We start from the raw sequence: 21,062 nt of genomic DNA on the forward strand, positions 1-21,062 counted from the left end.
TGTTTGACAGGAATGCTTCTATCCAGTTATTCAGTTGTCCAGAGATACCATAGGATTTTATTTTTAGGAGTAGTTTGTCGTGGTACCACTGAATCAAAGGCTTTACAGAAGTCTATGTAGATTGTGTCTATTGCTTTGCCCTGGTCGAGTTGTGTCGTCCATATGTTTTTGCAGTGTAAGAGTTGCAGATTACAGGATAGTTTTTTTCTGAAACCAAATTGTTTATTGGAGAGTAGGTTATTTGTCTCTAAGTGGAGGATGATGGATTGGTTAATAATTGATTCCATGACTTTACAGGTGACGCAGCATAAGGAGATTGGCCTGTAATTTTCAACTAGGCTTGGGTCTCCCTTTTTGAAGATGGGGATGACTGTGGCTTGTGACCATAGGTTAGGCAAGGAGCTGGTCCTGAAAGATTTTTCAAAGATTATGCTTAGAGGTTTGGCTATGGCATTGGATAGCTTTTTTAAGAAGTAGGCACATATTCCATCCGGTCCAATAGATAGGGATGGTTTTAGATTGCGTAGTGCTTTTTCAACATTGTCTTCTGTGAAATCGATATGTATTAGATCATTGTTGTTATCTGTGGTACGGCTAGGAAATACTGGGCATGATCCATTGCTGTTTACAAATACTGAGCCGAAGAATGTGTTAAAGATGTTGGCTTTAATGGTGTTGTCGTTGCAGTCTTTACCATCAGGTCCTATCATGGGAGGGATGGACCTTGAGTCTTTTAGTTTGTTGTTTACAAAATTGTAAAAAGCACGGGTGGAATTGGTGCTTAGAAGGTTTTCCTCTTGTTTAATGTGATAATTGGTGCATTCGGTCTTTATCTGGTGGCATAAATTTTTGTATCGGTTTTTGAAATTGGCAACGTGACCAGATTTGTTTTTCCGCCAGAGTGATCTCTTTTTGGATGGAAGTTTCCTTATTGTTATGGGTAATCTGCTTTTTTGTTTTGTTTTGGGAGTTGTTGTTGATACATATAGTTTGATGACTCTTTTGACTTCAAGTAAAAATATGTTGTAATGGTCTTCAACAGTATTGCATCCAGTGAATAGAGATTGCCAATCAAGGGATGAGAGATCGTTGTCTATAAGATCATAGTTGCCTTTTTTGAAGTTACAATTGGGGATTACATCATTGTGGTGATTTTTGTGTGGACGTATGTTGAGACAAAAGTCAATCATATTGTGGTCACTACTGGAAAAGGGTTCTTTAGTTTGTATTCCGTAAATTAAATTCAAACTATTGCAGAAGATGAGATCGAGGCAGTTGTTTAGTCTAGTGTTGTTGGTTACTAGTTGTTCCAGTCCCAGATTTGTAATAGCATTGTAGAAAGTTGTGTGTATGATTTCAGTTGTACAATCATTTAGGGTCCAGTCAATATGAGGTAGATTGAAACATGGTCAATATGAGGTAGTTTTCAAACATGGTTTCGGTTGGCTGCATTCATGCAAAAATACTTGCAGGAATCTTGAATTGTTAACATTTTATTTTGTAAGATAAGATACAAAACAGGAAAGAAAATGGGAAAACACTGGGGAGAAAGCAGGGAGAAGAAAAGTGAGGAAGGATTAAAAAAAAGAAGTATTCCAACTCTCTCTCTGTTGCAGTAAAATAAGGCATTAACATAACATCAAATCACAACTTTTTGTTTTTTTTCATACTGATATAAACTAGCCATTCCTATAAGGATCTGTCAGTCTAATTGGTAAAACCCCAAATCAAAGTTTCATTCTTTACCACTTCAAGCACAAAGTTCAGAAGCAGCCTCAGTGTGGAAACAAAAGTGTTTATATTCTTTTCTTTAATCAAAATAGTCAATTTTGCCATTTCAGCCAACTCCATCACTTCTGCAATCATTTGTGCATGGTAGGAATTGAAGTGTCCTTCCATTTTTGTGCATGCAATAGTCTTGCTACTGTCAACATATATAGTAACAAAGTGTCAATTTCAATTCTTTTTCCATTAGTCCCAAAAGGAAAATTTCTGATTTCATCTTTATCTACATTTTCAAAATGTTCTGTATTAAAATATGAACCATACTTGCTTTGACACATGTCCACCATCAATGATAAAAAGCCCCTTCTTTACTTTTGCACTTCCAACATTAATTTAACATACCTTTATACATCTTAGATAACTTACCGTATCTGGTGTTAAATACCAGTGATACATCATTTTATAAAACTTCTCTTTTAAATTATAATTTAATGTAAATTTTAAATGCTTCGTCTTGCAGGAATCTTAAACACAGCCAATTTACATGAATTCCATACACACCCAGGATTGTCTACATGCAGTAACGCTGCAGTATATGATGCACAAACCCCAGGTTGTTAGGCTAACAGAGGACTATTTCTTTATTTATTTTATTTATTTATTTGATTTGTCAATCACTTACAAGATAATAGGTATAAGTATAAACATGAATATGAATAAGAATACAGGATTCTTACAAGAATACAGGAAATAGGTACAAATAAATGTGGACAATAGGACAGGGATGGTAGGCACGATGGTGCACTTACGCATGCCCCTTACAGACCGTTTAGGAATGGGATGAGGTCAATAGTGGATAGTTTGAGGTTAAAGGAGTGAAAACTTCTTTTCTACCCTGAAAACGTCTCATGGAGGGACATTTTCAGGGGAGGCACCCATGACAAGGGTGAGGCTTTGATTACAAACTCCTGGCCGCCATTTTGACTGATAAACTAATAAACAGTCATCCAAGATGGTGCCACCAATAGCTGACTCCGTGAAATGCTCTCTCGTGGTGAAATGCTACTGCCTTTTGACTGGTTTAGAAAATGCCAAAAGTTTAAATCATATTTTTAAAGTAACTATTTTAAAATTAAGGCAGAGGTCATGCTTGTGCTCTCTGCCTCTTCCCTATTACCACAAGAACCCAGCCCAGGGATGTCCCCATCAGCTGAACAAAAGAAGCTGCATGGTCGTATAGTTAACTATGGCAAAAAATGCTACAGACAAAGTATTTGCCACTTGTCAGAGTTTATTAAATGCTGCACTGAAAGAAGGAGAGAGGAAAAATTCTTAAAGGATTCTGCCAACATTCCCTAATGTAATCCACAGCAGTGATTTAGAAGGGGAAAAAAAGGATGGATGTGGAAATCTACCAGATATAAAAGGAATTAGATAATTAGTATTTACACTTTTGATGCCGTATGTTCCTAGGATTATTAAGTAAAATGCTGAAATATTACCACTTATTGTTTACTGCTATTCTATTCTATTCTATTCTATTCTATTCTATTCTATTCTATTCTATTCTATTCTATTCTATTCTATTCTATTCTATTCTATTCTATTCTATTCTCTATTCTATTCTATTCTATTCTATTCTATTCTATTCTCTATTCTATTTTTTATTCCAATATTCTCTTCTCTTCTCTTCTCTTCTCTTCTCTTCTATTCTATTCTATTCTATTCTATTCTATTCTATTCATATATCATATCTGTTATATATTAGATGCATTATATGGCATGTTCCCATTTAAGTGTCCATAGCTGCATTTGTACAGTTATTTGTTTTAATTTATTTATTAAATTTATATGCCATCCATTTAATCATCAGGTGACCCTTGACAGCTTACAACAAGGTGTAATTAGCAGCTAAGGAAAAATGAACTTTCCGATTCATTTAAGAAAGTATGAACTTTTCAACAATTAGCAGAGCACAGTATAGGAGTTTTTTGGAGGGGCATCATTTATTTATTTAAATCAGCTTGTCCATCTCACATCTTTAGTGGTTCTGGTTAAAAATTAAACAAAATTAAACAACCAAGAAAAATAAAATAAATAAATATAGTAGCAGCTGAGGACAACAGTAGCAGCAAAAGCCTCCATCTCCCATAAATAATTCCATCTTGTGTCGAGTCAACTCAAGGTGCTTTTCAAATAAAAATATAAATAATCCTTCATAAGATTGATGCTGTCAACTTTTTAAAAAATGATAGAAGGAACTCTATATGAAAAACAGCAAGCTAAAATATCAAAAGCTGTAGCTATCAAATTGTCCTTGCTATTTTTGGTTTTTTGAAAAGAACAAATTGTTTTAGGGACGGTCATCATTTGGGTGATGTACTGCTCCAGTGAACCAGGCAAGATGGTTGCCTAATGATCCAACAGTCTCTAGAGTTTTTGGACACCATCTGAGGGAAAATGTAAAGGGCTGAGAGCAGATATGAGGCAAAGCCTATCTAAAACTGGAAGCAGGGGCATCATGTTCAGCAAGCAAGCCAGGAAGGAGTTCCACAAGGTCTCATGGTAGAAGTGAGATTGTGGAACCAAGAACAGCTCAGAGCAGTGCGTGGTTGTACTAAGTTTATGACATCTAGGCTACAAAAATCTGGATGGCCCATCAGAAGGCAGTAAAGAAACACAGAGATGGCTTGCAACCCAGATCTGATAGCTCTAATTGCACAAAAAATTGAAGCAACATAGGCATAGACCAGTGGTGGGATTCCAATTTTTTTACTACCAGTTCTGTAGGTGTGGCATGGTGGGCATGACATGACTTGGTGGGCATGGCTTTGTGGGTATGGCAAGGGAAGGATACTGCAGAATCCCCATTCCCTCCCAACCCCACTAACCTGCTTTCCAGCTCTATTCTCCTGTGCAGGACAACAAAGCAGACTCAGCCAATCAGCTGGGACTCAATGGGAGGCAGAGAAGAGAGCGGGGTGGGGCCAGTCAGAGGTGGGATTTCTCTCAACTACTCAAAATTTCCACTACCGGTTCTCCAGAACCTGTCAGAACTGGCTAAATACCACCTCTGGCCCTCTGCCCTTATTTACAAATTACCTTTTATGGTTGTAGTTCCTAGGGGTTGTCTCTAGAGCAGGGGTGTCAAACTTGATTTCATTGAGGAATGCATCAGGGTGTGTTTGACCTCAGGGGGGCAGAGTAGGTGTGGCCAGGGGGGGCATGATCAGCTCGATGTCAGAGGTGCCTGTGGCGTCCCGACTGCTCTCCTCCATTTTCAGCATTTCTGTTTGTGTTCGAGACAACTCATGCCAGAGATGCCTGTGGCGTCCCGACTGCTCTCCTCCATTTTCAGCATTTCTGTTTGTGTTCGAGACATTTTTCCTAAATGTCAACAGTCTGAAAAGCTGGTTACCATGTTCACTTACAAACACCCAGAATGTTTTAATGAGGGCTGGAAATCAAGGTCATGTTGCTGTGACAACTATGTGAACGACTGCCGGCTGACCACTCTCCATCTTCGCTATTTTCTTGGGACTCCTTTTAGGAATGACTTGGTATGCTTGCTAAACTTCTTCCTAAGGCAGAGGAAAAAATGGCTGGCCCAAAGTCACCCAGCTAGGCACTGTGTCTAAGGCAGGACTAGAACTCACAATTTCCTAGCTTTTCATTCAAGCCCACAATCACTAGACCAAACTGGCTAGTAGGATCTTCAGTCCCCCAGTTTTTCTAGAGAAGAAGGACTGAAATAATTCATGTCATTTATACCAATCAAAGATCATGTGAAAGGCCATGGCTGTTGGCTCCACCATTCTGTTTCCTCTAGAGCTACTTATGAATATCTGAAGGATGGATCAAATAGCTTTGCCTTTGTCTCGTGGTGGGGCTAAAGACAATAAGTGGGCAGACAGTTGGGGCATCAAAGAAGAGAGGCCACTTGCCAGCCGGCTGACTTTGTTAGGCCGAGGCATATCCAGAGAGGTGGAAACGTTGGCTGTGAAACCAGCACGAGGCCCTACTTAGGGGTTGTGGTGGCATAGTGATTAGAATGCAGTACTGCAGGCTAATTCTGCCGACTGCCAGAAGTTTGGCAATTCAAGTCTCACCAGCTCAAGGTTGACCCAGCCTTCCATGCTAGCAAGATTGGTAAAATGAGGACATTGCAATGGAGGGCTGGCACAAGGGAAGGAGGAGGAGGAGGGAGAAGAAGGAGGGGAAACGACCTTCTCCTTCCCTCATGGCAGCCGCTCCATTGCCCATTTCTCCATTGCAGTGCAGGGCAGCATCCAGGATCCACTTTGATAGCAGGGGATGAGGGGGGTTTAACAATTGGTTCCTTTGAACCAGTGTGAACCGGCTGAATCCCACCACTGTATGTATGTATGCATGTATGTATGTATGTATAATTTGATAGAGTACATTCATGTTTACCTTTAACAGAATAATGTATCATTTAACTTAGCTAATTGTTGTTTGGATATTGTGTGAAAGAAAAATGAGGATCTGAGAAGGTGAGAAATGTCTAGGTGGCAGCTCTGACCACATCATTGAATCCACAGGCAACAAGGACAACTTGACCTTTTTTATTTCCCCCACCTCCCTGATACCCTTTGGCAGAGCCCTTTGGCAGGGCTATTATGGTCTTTGTGTTTAAATCCAACCAGAAATTCCACCTCCGCTTACCTGCACCCGGTGGCTCCTTAGACAACCTGCAAATCCAGAAGAACAGTGCAGAAGCCTTCATGGGTTCAGATGTCTTTTGGTCAGGGTCTACAAAGCTGCTGCTTTCCACTGAAACTTCAGCTCAGTGTCAGCTTTGGAAGCCATATTAGCACCAGAAGCTTCCACGCTGCCACATTCTTGATTGAGAGTGGGAATTTGGGAGGGGGGAATTGCATGGAGCGTATGTGATTAAACATAATAGCATTCTTCTTCTACGCCAAGGTCATGTCATTCCTGCACCTGGCTGAGGGGTGATTAAAGGGATGTCTCAAGTTGGGATGGATGGTGGTTGGGGCATGTGATGGAATGATGTGTTCAGGGGGTGAATTTGTAATGTTTTACTTATTAGAGGGAAACCCGGAACTTTCAGATTCGGGATTTCCCAGATGTGCCAGTATACCTACTCTAATAAAAGGGAACTTTGAGAAAATGCCTGTCTCGGAGTTTTTAATTGGAGTTGGCTTTTCTGGAACCCTGACCCTCAGATTGTTTCCCTGCCACCAGTGGGAGATCATGTTCAGCGGTTGCAGTGGTGGTATTCTACCAGTTCAGCCTGGTTCGGCCAAACTGGTAGCTCCGCGGATCATCTGTGAGTGAACCAGTTTGCTCCGATGATCAGCTGTTGGACGCACCCACCCACCCCAGCTCTATCCTGACCTTTATTTCCTGGTTTTGAAGCTCAGCTGCTTCGCGCGTCACAATGGATTGCCACGCATCAGCTTTGAACACACAGGGAGTGCAGAATCGCAGGAGAAAGTCAGTAACAAACCCTCTGCGCGCGCGCAAAGTGTGCCCACCAAGCCACATCCATAGAACTGGTGGTAAAAAAAAAATTTGAATCCCACCACTGAGCAGTTGTGTCTTGGCTGTGACTTGATGTCAAAAACCATAAGATGCAGCAGGGACCAAACAGCTTGACTGCACACTTTCACAGTCCAAGCGAGGCTAATGTTGTGAACAGATACAATCGGAACAGGGGGGAAAATGCCATCTGACTCTTACGCGGAACAGCCACTGACTCTGCAGGGACTAGTGCATAAAATTTGAATTGTCTTGAGAGGCCAAAGTTCACCTGATAAAGTCTATATATGAAGCTACTGTAAAAAAAAAAAGTAGCAGAAGGGATCATGTGGCTCTGAAAAAATGATTCCAGGATTCTGCTAGGAACAACATGCAGGAACAAAGATTTGAAAAATGAGGTGTGCTTTTCAGCGCATGCAACACTTAATTGTGACTTTTGCCAGCCCTCGATTTCAAGTAGGCCACCCAAGAATTCTTTTATTTTTTTCTTCTTTAATTTAAAAGCATTTAAGAGACATTAATGGGCTTGCTCATTTTTCACCTTTGAGATAAATATTGATAACAGACAGGGGAGGTGTAAAAGTATTTGTTGGGGAAGGGGAAGGTTTTACAAGAGTTTGACCCTGGAGATATGTTTTCCAGCAGGCATTTGCCATTGAAAAAATGTTTTTATCTTCTGACCACTACTAAGGCTTAAGATATTGCAGATGAGGCCCTTAATTCTTCACATATCTCATCTCATTCACAGAATTTTATGGGGATTCCACACAGTCTAGTTATCTACTTGTATATGCACACATGGATTTGTTGGAAGAAATATCTCTCTGATTCAGTACCAAGCTGGGAGAAAGGCACTGGAGGCTGATTGGAAAGCGGGTCCATTTATTGATGAAGCAGAACTACATGTTTGTGGTCCTGGTGCAGCTGACTACATGGAGTTGAGAGTGAGGGGGTTTTATACCTTCTCTTGGGCTTCGCACTTGAGCTTCCTGTTCCTGTGCAAGAACACGTATTCTATTGGCTGTTGTCAGACTCCCATGGAGTTTGTCTGAGCTAAGTTTGGTTGCAGTTTGGGCTGCTGATGCAATGTCCTTAGGAGACGGTGCAATGTGGTGAGCTCTGCTGCTAGATGGTAGTGGGCTAATCCTATTATGTCCTGAGGGGGTCATGTCTTAATCCCATTCCCCTGGGGCTAAAGGTCTTTTGTTTTGTAGATAGGCTGGCCCAATTTTTCTCAATGGGCACAAAATATCTGCTGGGGGCTCTTAAGAAAGGTGGAAGCTGCTTTCCAAGAGCATGTTTCTTCATTCCCCCTTTAGGGAAATATAATATGCTGCCTTTTTAATATTTCCTAAAATATTTCATTCTTCTAGGAGATGGGTGGTTGCTAACTTCCTACAGATTCATGCAAGATATTCCATTAAAATGAGGACTGTACAGTTTGCTGGATGGGGTTCCAAAAAGGAATACAGCAAAGACATTGCCTGCAACTCCTTAAAACAGATACACTGTACCCAGTCCAGAATGTTATTTCTGCCATTGGCAAGAGGTTACATGCAGTGGCTGTGTGCACTCACAGGCTCTTCCAAAGCCCTTTTTGGGAAGCGAATCCAAGGCATTGCACACCTCTGGTGCAAAAACATGTCTCTCTCTCTCTCTTTTTTTCCTAACTCAAGTTTTTTTTATTTATATATAAATATTTTGAATACAGTGTATTGTCCGGGCATGCCATTTTACAAAAGAAAAGAAAACAGTAACATATTTACAGATAACAATAGTAATAGTACAACAAAATGATTCTAATGATATTTATAATTATATTAGCTTGTAATCCTATTGATTATATTAGCATACTTATAGTTATAAACAACGTTCATGTTTAATTTGAACATAATGCTCTTTCTTCATCTAATTTCTACCTCTTATCTCTAACCATTGATAAAACCTATTCCACGTTAAGTAATACTCTGCATCATCTTTATCTTCTATTTTCAAGGTCAAACTATCCATCTTTGTACAATCCAATATTTTCCAAATTATATTTTCATCTGATGGAGTGTTCTTGTTTTTCCAATATTGTGCAAATACAATTCCTGCTGCAGTCAGTGCATGTAATATTAAATATATAGCCCCTTTGTCATAGCTTTCTGGTGTTATACCTAACAAAAATATTTCTGGTTTCAATTCTATAGGCTGCTTAATCATCTTTTCTAACCACATGTGTATTTTCGTCCAATATTTTCTTGACTTGATGCAGCAGCACATATACTAAAATTGGAACAATACAGAGAAGATTAGCATGGCCCCTTTGTGCAAAAACATGTTTCTCAATGGTGGTGAATCTTTTTGACTTGATGTGGGGGGGGAAAAACTTGGTGGGTCACTGTTCCCCTCTTTCCATATTCATTTATTTAAAAAATATGCAATCTGATCATGCTATGTATTATATAAAGAAACATCAAATTATTATAGAAATGAATTTGAATAAAACAAACACATTTTCAGGAATAAGACGTGCTTTCAAGAATAATGGGTGTTAGGAAGAACAAGTTATTGTTGCCCAAGGAAATTGTTTGAATCCAGGAAAAAAGCAACATGGCTGCTTTAAAAGTTTCAAAAAAAAAAAAAAAGGATATTTCAGACAAACCTCTGCAAAACATATATTTTGGAGGAAGAGCAGTCCTCAAAGTTCATCAGTAGTATGGTGCCAATATAGAGCACTCTAGATTCACTAAGAAAGAACTGAGGAAACTCCAACTGAAAAAAAAATAAGAATTTAAAGTTACTTCTTTAAAAAAATCACTGAAGTTTCACAAACTCTCATTTAAAAATTCACAAGGTTTGCAACATTTGCCTTGTCTTACAAAGACTCGGTAGCCAATTTCCCATTTTTCCACACGGAACATGGTGATTTCTCTAACATGGATAACAATGAAGGAAGATAAAAGAATAGCCTGACTGTTTTACATCGCTGCTGAAGGACGTACAGTATTTGAAAGGCTGACTTCATCATTAGATGAGTGCATAGTTCACTCTCGAGTCATGTGGAAATTGAAAACAGATGCTTCACTCTTCGTTTGGGAAGACATCCTTCCATTTGCAAAATACCCTGATGAGTCCAAGGTCGTCTCTCATCTGAAGCGGGAAAAGTCTTTTCGGCATTATCAGCTGAAGCAGGGGCATGAACTGTGCAACTTTCACAGCCTACCCACGAGCTGTAGATGAGGGATAGAAATAGGGCAGGAAAACCACTTCTTCCTCTTTAAGTGACAATGCAAAATAAACTTTGGGTGAGGAAAGGGATGGGAAGGTCAACAAAACTCAGCCCCTTAGCTATCGAGCAAAGCAGCTTGAAAAAAAATCTACAAGCATTAAGAGCTGACCATCCCGCTTTCCCTGGGACCAAATGTTGCTTCTTCAATGGGGTTTACTTCAGAGGAGGTAGTTACCCTCACACACTGCCGTATCAGGTGGCAAATAGTCACTCACTGATTTCAATAGAGCTCATTTCTGAGAAATGCATTAACTGTTCAACACTCATGACTTATTTACTACAAGAGGGCAGTAGGGTTTAGAACGAGAGTTACGGATTTATTCAAGCACTCTTTAATCAAGCAACGAATCAGCGAATACCTAGAGCCCTGAGGACAAACCTATGGCAGGCGTGCTGGAAGTGGCATGCAGAGCCATTTCCCCCGGCGTGCGAGAGCTCACCAGGAAGAGCCCCACTCTGTATGTGTGCACGCCGCCGCCACCCAACAGCTGATTGTCGGTTATCTGGTGTGCATGCGCGGGAGGTGCGCGGGTGCGCGGGAGATGCGTGCTCATGTACAGAGATGCGTGGCACATGGAGGGATCATGCATGCATGAGCAGATGGATGGCACGCAGGGGGTGATCGTGTGCACATGCGCAGGGAAATAGAATATTTTCAAGCCTCTAGTTGGCAGTGTTACAAAGTTTCTTTGCTCTCACTTTCCCCCTCCTTTTCTAAGCAAGATATAATAAGAATGAATAAAAAAAAGAAAACGATATTTAAAAAAAAAATAACTAAAAGGGAGCCTCTAGCCTAAAATATTACAAAATCAAAAAAAAAATATAGATGTAAAAGAAAAAACCAGTCCAGTTTCAAAATATAAGATCATGTATAGAAAATCCAGCAATGAGAAAAAAACATTACTTTGACATTCCTGTTTAAAATCGCCACTTAATCACTTCTGTTAAAACTTTTACAGATTCTTTCTTTTCCTTAGGGTGTCCTTTCAGATCTTACAATAAAGAAAAAGTTCTCACCAAAGCGGCACGCTCTCTCTTTCTGTTCTCTTCCATTTCGGAACTGTCCCAACTTCAGCAGCTTTAATGGCTGCCTCTTTGCCACTGGCAAGAAGAGCTTCTCCTCGATCTACCAGGGACTTTGCGGTATCCCTGAGATTGACCGGATGCACTCTTCACTTTCACCATCTCTTCGGGACAGTTTAGATCCGATAGGACCGTCCAGGAGCAAAGATATCGGCAGCGATCTCAGACCTCCAAGATTGCATGCCGTATCGTCGCGATGCCAGCTCCGCCCTCCTCGACACAAGGACATTTTTTTCCCGAATGCCATCACTCTGCTGAACAAATAATTCCCTCAACACTGTCCAGTTCAACTATTTACAAAGTCTGCACTATTATTACTATTAATCTTCTCATCACTCCTTATCACCCATCCCCTCCCACTTCTGACTGTATGACTGTAACTTTGTTGCTTGTATCCTTACGATTTATATTGACTGTGTCCTAGTAGGATTTGATTGCTTATTTCACCCTATGACTATCATTAAGTGTTGTACCTGATGATTCTTGACTCTTGATGAATGTATCTTTCCTTTTATGTTCACTGAGAGTATTTGCACCAAGACAAATTCCTTGTATGTCCAATCACACTTGGCCAATAAAGAATTCTATTCTAATAGAGGCACTGACATTTAAATGCCAGCCAATAGGGAATGGCTGCAGCATGGCTCACTGGCGTGATCTGATTTTTGGTCACCAGCACATGCTCAGGAAACTCCAGGAAAGAGCTGAAGAAGCCTCTTGGATGAGAAGTGAAATGACTTTGAAGGAAAACCACAAAAGTCCTCTTGAAAAAAGAAATTTTATTTTAAAGCTGGTTGGGGTGCTTGTATGTTGATGCTCTCAACTTTTTGTATAAACTTTGCATACATACATACTATAGGGCAGGGGTCACCAACCTTTTGGATCACCAAATTCATACTTTTAAATCCCGAGGACCACTAATATGAATTTTTTTAAAAAAGCTAATATATTTAATATATTTTTTATGTTAATGTTACATGTGTGTGTGTGTGTGTGTGTGTGTGTGTGTGTATCTTTGGTTATTCGGGCTTTCTCCCGTGTAAAATTGGAAGTATCTAAGCAACGTTTCGATGAAGTCTCATTCATCATCTTCAGGCTTGTGTCTTCTGCTCTGTGCTTCTCAGAGTAATGTGAGCTTGCAGCTGCTTCTTCCTTTTAACTGCTAGTGGGGGTGACTTGATTGGGTGGGGGCTTGGCTGTGTTCTGATTGGGTGGGGGGTGTTCTCATTGGTCGGGGGTTTGGCTGTGTTCTGATTGGTTGGGGGGTTGGTCGTGTTCTGATTGGCTGGAGGTGTGTTCTGTTCAGGTGGGGGCTTGGTTGTGCTCAGGTTAGTCTTAGTTGCTGGGGGATTTGAGCTGGTGAGCTGTGATCCTGCTGTTTGGCTTTGCGTTCGTGGTCGTGCTGCATCTTCATGGTGGGTGTCAGTTCGCTTCATGTATGGCTCGGAGGGGTTTGAAGCGGGTAGTGATGCAGCTGCAGTGCGGCTTCTGGTCTGTGGTTGTGTCTCATCTTCTGTGTGGGTGTGAGTCTGCTTTCTACGTGGAAGTGTGGTGGTAGCATCTTGTGTGGCCCTTGTGGGTGTGGGTCTGGTGTCATTCTTCATGTTAGGTACTCGTCTGTTCGTGAGGGCGGGTTTCCAAATGGCTGGTAAGCGGGAGGTGTCATCTCGTTTATTCATGCTATGTGGGCATTTTTCTATCTCTATAGCTTCTCTGATTATTCTGTTGTTGAAGTGTTCGGTTTTGGCGATAGTTCTTGTATTTTTAAAGTCAATCTCATGTCCTGTGGCTTTGAGGTGTTGGACCAGGGAAGAGGTCGGTTCTTCATTTTTGATTGAGTTCTTATGTTCTTCAATGCGTGCACTTATTCTTCTGTTAGTTTGTCCGATGTATGTGGTGGGGCAGGCGGTGCAAGGGATTTCGTATACTCCTTGGTTTTCTAACTCGATTTTGTCTTTAGGGTTTCTTAGGATGGTGGATATTTTTCTGTTTGTGCAGAATGCTTTGTTCTCCTTGGGGGGAAGCGCCCCTTGGCTGCCACTCCAGGGGCTTCTCAGCAGGCATCTGCCTGCAGAAGGACTGCTGCTCTTGGTGATTAATTGGGGGAGAGGAGGGGGAGAAAGTGGGAGCTCCTTTCAGATCCTGGGTGGAGGATTGAGAGGCTCAGATCTGCAGCCGAGGAAAAGCTGGGGGGGGGCCTCTTCCAGCCTCACCTGGAGACAGGCAAGGAAATGTGTCCCTGGGGGCACTTCACTCTCTTTAGCACTTCGCTGCCAAACCCAGCCACAGCCAGTGATTATTTGGGGGTGGGGGGGAAGAGAGAAAGTATCTCTCGCATTACCAGGGAAGGAAAGGAGACAAAACAAAGCTCACTCTTTCACTGAGACCTACAAAACGCCCATCTACCATGTTCCAGGAGTTCTTCAAAATCATCAAACGCTCCTACTTGCAGTTCTTGCGCCTCCCGGCTCAAGTCCCTGAGATGCAGGGCTCCCACACACAGCGGCGGTGGCGGCAACAACAGTCCCCTCCCCCAGTGCCCGTCGTCAGCTCTCATTAGTTTTCTAGCCTTGAATTGCTCCCGGCTCTCTCTCTTTCCTCCCCCCACGTGCAGGCAGGAAGGAAAGGAGACGGAGCCTGCACAGCTCTCCCCTTTTCCAGCCCTTGCTGCCTCTCCCAACATCGAAGCCTCGGAAACGCAGGCAAAGCCGCCACAGCGGTAGCACCCTGAGTTGCTTGCTTCTCCACTACTGCCTCCTCCTCCTCCTCCAGCACCACTTCCTTCTCTGGGTAGGGCATTTCTTAACTAACCGAGCGCCCAAGCAAACATTCTTTGCGGCCCTGTACAAAACGATCCACGGACCGGTCCCGGTCCGGGGCCCGGTGGTTGGGGACCACTGCTATAGGGAGTGTGTGTGTGTGTGTGTGTATCCATCTACGTGTCTGTGCAGTACAGGTAGTCCTCGTCTTATGACCACAATTGAGCCCAAAATTTCTGTTGTTAAGCAAGACAGTCGTTAAGTGAGTTTTGCCCCATTTTATGGCCTTACTTAATTACTGCAGATGTTAGGTCAGCAACATAGTTATGAAACAAATCTGGCTTCACTATTGACTTTGCTTGTCAGAAGGTCGCAAAAGGGGACCCTGTGATCCCCCCAGGGACACAGCAACCATCATAAAAATGAACCAGTTACCAAGCATCCGAATTTTGATCACGTGACCATGGGGATGCAGCAATGGTGGTGAGAAAAACAATCCTAAAGTCAATTTTTTCAGTGTTGTAACTGTTCTGACCTAGGTTTCACCAAATCACGAAGCAGACTCCTCGTCCCGACAAAAACCCTTTTTATTTAGGCTAACCCGAATTCCTATCAGGGGTGGGATGCTACCAGTTCAGCCCGGTTCTACAGAACCTGTAGCTGCAAAGAGCAGCTGACATCGAATCAGCTTGGTGTTTGGCCCAGCCGCTTGCCCGGGCTCTAGGCCAGGGGTGGGCAAACTTTTTGGCTCGGGGCCGATTCACTTTTAAAATTTGACAGACGGGCCGGGTCAGCACAAGATTTTTTGGGAATCGCCCCCTTCCCCCCTTCTTCTCCTCCTTCCCTCCCCTCGGAGGCCCCTGAGTCAGGAGTTGCTACTGCCGGCACGGCTTCACGCGGCTCCAGTCCCACGTTGCCTCGGGAAGGGAAAGGCAAAAAGGAAGAGCCACGGCGGTGCTTTGCAACGGCAGCAGCGGCACCGGAGGTTCAGGCTCAGCGGCTCCTGGTTTTGCCTTCCCTTCCCAAGGCAACGTGGGACTGGAGCCGCGCGGAGCTGCGCCGGTGGTAGCAACTCCTGACAGCCCCAGCTGGACACCTGAGCAGAGCCCGGGCAGAACTGTTGCTGCTGCGGGCGCTGCTGCGGGTGTCTGGCTGCCCAAGTAAAGAACCGCACCAGCTCAGGGCAACTGTGAGGAGCAAGAGGGGAGAGGCAGAGAAGGAGGCAGAGAAGGAGGAGAGCACCTGGCCAGTTGGGGAGGCTTCTGCGGGCGGTCTCTTTGGCCGGCCCCAATTTTTTTTCAGAGAGGAATATTTTTTTCAGAGGCGGCCGTATTAAATGACCAACGGGCCGGATGTGTCCAGCGGGCCGTAGTTTGCCCACCCTGCTCTAGGCTGTCCTTTTTTCCCTGCTTTTCCCTCCTCAGGTGCTTTGTGAGGCACAGGTGAGGTTGAAAAAGCAGGAAACAAGATGATTTTCAACCCCTGCACAGCACTCGTCAGCTGTCCAGGCAACACAGCTGATTTCTGGCAAACGCTGCACACATGCGTAGTTCGGAGAACCGGCAAATCACTCCACTGGCTGGCCCCTCCCCTCCCTGCCCACTCACTTCTTACCTGGCATGCAAACCATCCAACTTGCCCCGTTTGGTAAGTTGCTATTTTTCCTTTTTTGGGGGGGGACCCTCAGCTGTTCTGCTCTGCCAGGAGATTTAGATTAGCTAGAAAGCAGGAAATCATTGGATTTCTTGCTTTCTAGCTAATCTAAAAGCAGAGCGGAACCTTCCTTAGGACTGAAGCTTCCACTTTTCAGTGCAGAGTCAGACTCAGGTAGCCGATTGGAGATAGATAGATCTCTAAGTGAATCTGTGATTCTGTGAGCAACTCAACTGCCTGTTTTGCCTGCTTTTGAGTAAAAGTTGCTCTTTTTTATTAAAAAAATCAATATTTACATCAATATTTATAATATTTACATACAAGCCATGCCCACCCAGTCACATGACCATCAAGCCATGCCCAGTCAGCAAGCCACACCTACCCAGTCACATGACCACCAAGCCACACCCACAAATTAGGCCACACCCACAGAACCGGTTGTTAAGAAATTTGAATCCCACCCCTGATTCCTATCATTCACATCCAGCAAAGTCTTGGCAAATAGCCTTTCAAGAGTAATTTATAACCACACACCTTATCAGGCTTGGATAGTTGCCAGGCCCATAACTTCCAAGAGTAAGGCTGTATTAGGAAATACTTGGCAAGGAGTCTTTGAGAGTCATGAACAAATCTTCAGACTAATTAAATGAACTAATTGTCTCCTGCAAACTCTCCTTTCGCTCTTTTTAAAAAAAAATATAATTTATTAGTTTTTACAATTAAAACCAACCAACAATACATATACAAATGAACGAAAGAAAAGAAGAGAAGAAAGAAAAGAAAAGAAAAGAAAGAAAAAATTAGAAAAAAAGAAAAGTTAAAAGCATTCTTATTTTTACAGTTTGCAAGATCTTTTTTCATAACCTTTGATTTATGTCATATACACACACCTGTTCTTTACATATATCACTATATCATTATTATAGATTAATACTTTTCTCTTATGCCTTATGATATATAATTTATATTTGATCAATCCAATTATACCAACAATTCCAGCTATTATAATATAGTAAAGTATCTTTGTTTTTTAGCACCAAAGTCAGTTTATCCATTTCTGCACATTTTGAAATTTTTTCGATAATCATTTTATCTGATGGAGTTTGATGTTGTTTCCAATATTGTCCTTTTGCTCCTCTTTATTCTCTCTGGGAAGGGCCATTCACCATCCACCTGTGCCTTTACTCCCGAGTTGACCCTTGTTCCTTAACTGTTCCCTTCTCCTGGCAGTTCCGCACATGCACACACTGGGAAGAGGCTCCAGATGTTCTTCTGCCCCACTGACCTCCGACTCTGAAGGCAGCTGATAACTGTCGGATGGCCCTGGCCTCATTTCTGCCTCCGACGCAGAGCCCTCGTCAGAACCTTCCCCAGACTCCAGGACTGGCCCATGATCCTCCCCAACCTCCTCACTGTCTGAGTCTGCTGCAAGCTCTGCTGGTCACTGACGGGCCATAACAGTAACTTTGAACAGTTACTAAATGAGTGGCTGTGAGTCAAGGATTCTCTGTAAATACCCTGACCAGCCATTATTACTCTGGGAACCGAAAGGTCCAAGCGCCAGCCAGCAATCTCACAGGGGGAGCCCAGCCCACCTCATCCCAGACAGGTTCTTCTGAATATTTATGATTTAGACTTAAATTGCCATGAGAACCAGACAGAGTGGCTTAAAAATGCAATGCCAATATGCCTTTAATCTTGCTTCTCCAAAGAAGGCAAAGCCTTAATATTTGTCTGGGGGAAATGAATAATTTTTTAGAAGCATGCCAGTCAAAACATCGCTCACAAATTCATTGCTCAGATATGTTTTTGCAATATCGTGATAACCTTCCACCCAATATGTTCACCGTTCTCAAACCCAGGTTTAGATCCAATAAACGTTAATCTTTTCATCATTCAAACAAATTTAAATTATATCCATGGTCATTCTGTCTCGATGGCTTATCAAATCAGCTCAATGTTGTTTTATGGCCTCTGTTTCTTGCTCGTGGTTTGTAACCCTTTAATTTCTGAAAGCAGTGAGACAATTATTGAGGAGTATGGCTGTGAAAGTTGGACCATAAGAAAGGCTGAGCACCAAAGGATGGAGGCCTTTGAACTCTGGTGCTGGAGAAGACTCCTGCGAGTCCCTTGGACTGCAAGGCCATCCAACCGGTCAGTCCTAGAGGAGATCAAATCTGGCTGCTCTTGAGAAGGCCAGATCCTGAAGAGGAAACTCAAAGACTTTGGCCACCTCATGAGAAGGAAGGAAGGACTCCCTGGAGAAGAGCCAAATGCTGGAAATGATGGAGGGCAGAAGCAGAAGAAGAGGATGGCAGAGAAAGAGGTGGCTGGATGGAGTCACGGAAGCAGTCAGCATGATCTTAAAGGGACTCTGGGGGATGGTAGAGGACAGGAAGGCTTTGAGGAACATTGTCCATAGGGTTGCAATGGGTCAGACATGACTTCGCAACTAACAACAACAACAGTAGCAATTCATTTATTTGCAACCATGGATTTTAGGAAAATTCATTTAAGATCTGGAAGCTTCAATTGGTTTAAAATATAATGGCCTGCATGGTTTTGTGCACATGTATCACCTCTCCTGTGGGAGCTGCATTGACTGCTGATTTGCTTCTGGGGCCAAGTCAAGACGCTGGGTGTCACCTTTAAAGCCCTACATGTGTGATGACCCAGGACAAGGCACAAAGGTCACACAGTCAATGCTCCAAATTTTCCCCCAAATGCTCCCATGTTCTTGGCAAGTTCCAGAGCAAAGTGCACGCACACACAGGGAGACACAGCAGCCTCTGGCTGCGCCCAGTCCAGCAAAGCAAGGGAACCGGAAAATAAGTCCATGAACCAAGGAACAAACAATGAGCCCACAACATAAGGAACAAGGCACTGAGTCCAAAACATCCGACTGCTTGCCATGGTGTGCCTCAGGGGGCTTCTTGACTTCCATCTTCCACCAAGATCTTCTCTAATCACACGTGGAATACATGTGAAGAGAACAGGGATCTCACTGATGTGTTGATGTGTTTTAAATCTGCCAGATGGCCAATGACCACGCTTGTGTCCAAGCGGTGAGGGCAGCTAACTCCTTGGGAGAAATATTTCACGCTGCTGGCCACATGGCATGCAAACCAATTGTGTCCTGGCTGGTTTAGACAATAAATTACATGGTGATCTTAATTATCCCTCATATTGAAATATCTGAGCAACAATAACAGGGGTGGAGTGATGTGAATTATTGGATTCCCCCATCTCTATTGTCACGCATACAAGAATTTCCTTGCGTTTCTAAGTAAATAGGAATATTTGCTTTGATGGCCTCTTTCTTTTGGGGGCTTCTTGGAGTATCTTGGTGTTGACCGATTCCAGTTGGAGCTGCTTTGGGTTGAAGCAGAAGAGGGCAGTCCCAAGAGATCCAGTGGATTGTCGGTTGATGTGCATGATCTCTAATCCATGCCTTTGGAAGCCAGAGACTTTAAGTTGAGACTTATTCTGCAACCCAACAAGACAGACACAGACTCCAGAGAGTAATTAGGACTGCAGAAAAAACAATGGCTATCAACCTGCCTTCAACTGAGGACCTGTATGCTACATGAGTCAAAAAGAGGGCTGTGAAAATATCTACAAGCCCCTCACATCGCGGACATAAACTGATTCCATTCCTTCCCTCAAAACAATGCCTATAGAGCACTGCACACCAGAACAACTAGACACAAGGAGTTTTTTCCAGAACGCCATCACTCTGCTAAACAAATAATTCCCTCAACACTGTCCAACTATTTACAAAGTCTGCACTACTATTAATCTTCTTATCACTCTTATCACCCATCCCCTCCCACTTGTGACTGTATGACTGTAACTTTGCCACTTGTATCCTTATGATTTATATGGACTGTTTCCTAGTATGATTTGATTGCTTATTGCACCCTATGACTATTATTCAGTGTTGTACCTGATGATTCTCGACTCTTGACGAATGTATCTTTTCTTTTATGTACACTGAGAGCATTTGCACCAAGACAAATTCCTTGTGTGTCCAATCACACTTGGCCAATAAAAGAATTTTAAACTATCTAAACCAGTGGTGGCTAATCTTTTTGGGGGCTCCTGTGCCAAAAATTGCATGCGCACCAGCGCACACCCACTTGCATGCCAGCACCCAGAATACAATGCATGCCCCCCTCCCCATGCCCCCTGCGCATGTGCATATGCAATTCTACCCCCTGCCACCCCCTTACCTGCACTGCGCCTCACAGCTGATTTTTCGGCTGGTTTGAGGCCTTTTTTTGGCCTCCCAGAGGCTTGGAAAAAGCCTCTGCAAGGCTTTTCAGGACGAATTATAGGCCGGTTTTGTCACTTCCTGTGATACTGGAAGTGACGAAACAGGCCTATAATTCGCCTGAAAACCTTGCAGAGGCTTTTTCCAAGCTTCTGGGAGGCCAAAAAAGGCCTCAACCAACCGAAAAAAATAAACTATGAGACTTGTGGCATGCATGCCATAGGTTCGCCATCACAGATCTAAACTAAACTATTGTGCATTGAGTACAATTCACTAAAAAAAGAAAGATTAAGCTTATAGGGTATTTTGCATGCCATTCATTCCCCCACCCCACCCCCAACCTCTTAATTAGACCAAAACTGTAGAGCCTCTTTCTGAGGAAACATGAAAGAGGCCCTGAAGTTGGAAATCTTGGCAGGACCTCCTGCCTTCTGTCATAGGATGCTGGTTCCAGTGCTTCTCTTGCTTATTTGCTCCCATATTTGGAAATTGGACGGTTGCTTGGAAATCCCTGGTGAATTCCTGCTTAGATTCCAGAGCGGCTATTTCATTCAAGTGAAGTAAATCAAGTCCCTTGTGGAGGGGAAAAGGCAGGTCGGAGAAGCTTAAATGTATTGTCTGAGGCAGTCCGCTATTTGGGACATTGTGTGCTGTTGAAAGCACCCACCACTCTCCTAGAAGAATGAAATATTTTGAGGAATATTTAAAAAAAAAAAAAGGTGGAATATTATATTTCCCTAAAGGAGGAACGGAGAAACATGCTCTTGGA

The 21,062-nt window shown here is 42.9% G+C and overlaps 1 pseudogene; it reads left to right on the plus strand.

Annotated features, from left to right (window-relative positions):
* Positions 1-9,499: 9,499 nt before the first annotated feature.
* LOC113416418 (U6 spliceosomal RNA) lies at positions 9,500-9,599 on the plus strand (annotated as a pseudogene).
* The last annotated feature ends 11,463 nt before the right edge of the window (positions 9,600-21,062 follow it).

The sequence above is a fragment of the Notechis scutatus genome, chromosome 4 (assembly GCF_049901735.1).
Source record: "Notechis scutatus isolate UNSWTSFEM ecotype Mainland chromosome 4, rNotScu1.2, whole genome shotgun sequence".
NCBI classification, from domain to species: Eukaryota; Metazoa; Chordata; class Lepidosauria; order Squamata; family Elapidae; genus Notechis; species Notechis scutatus.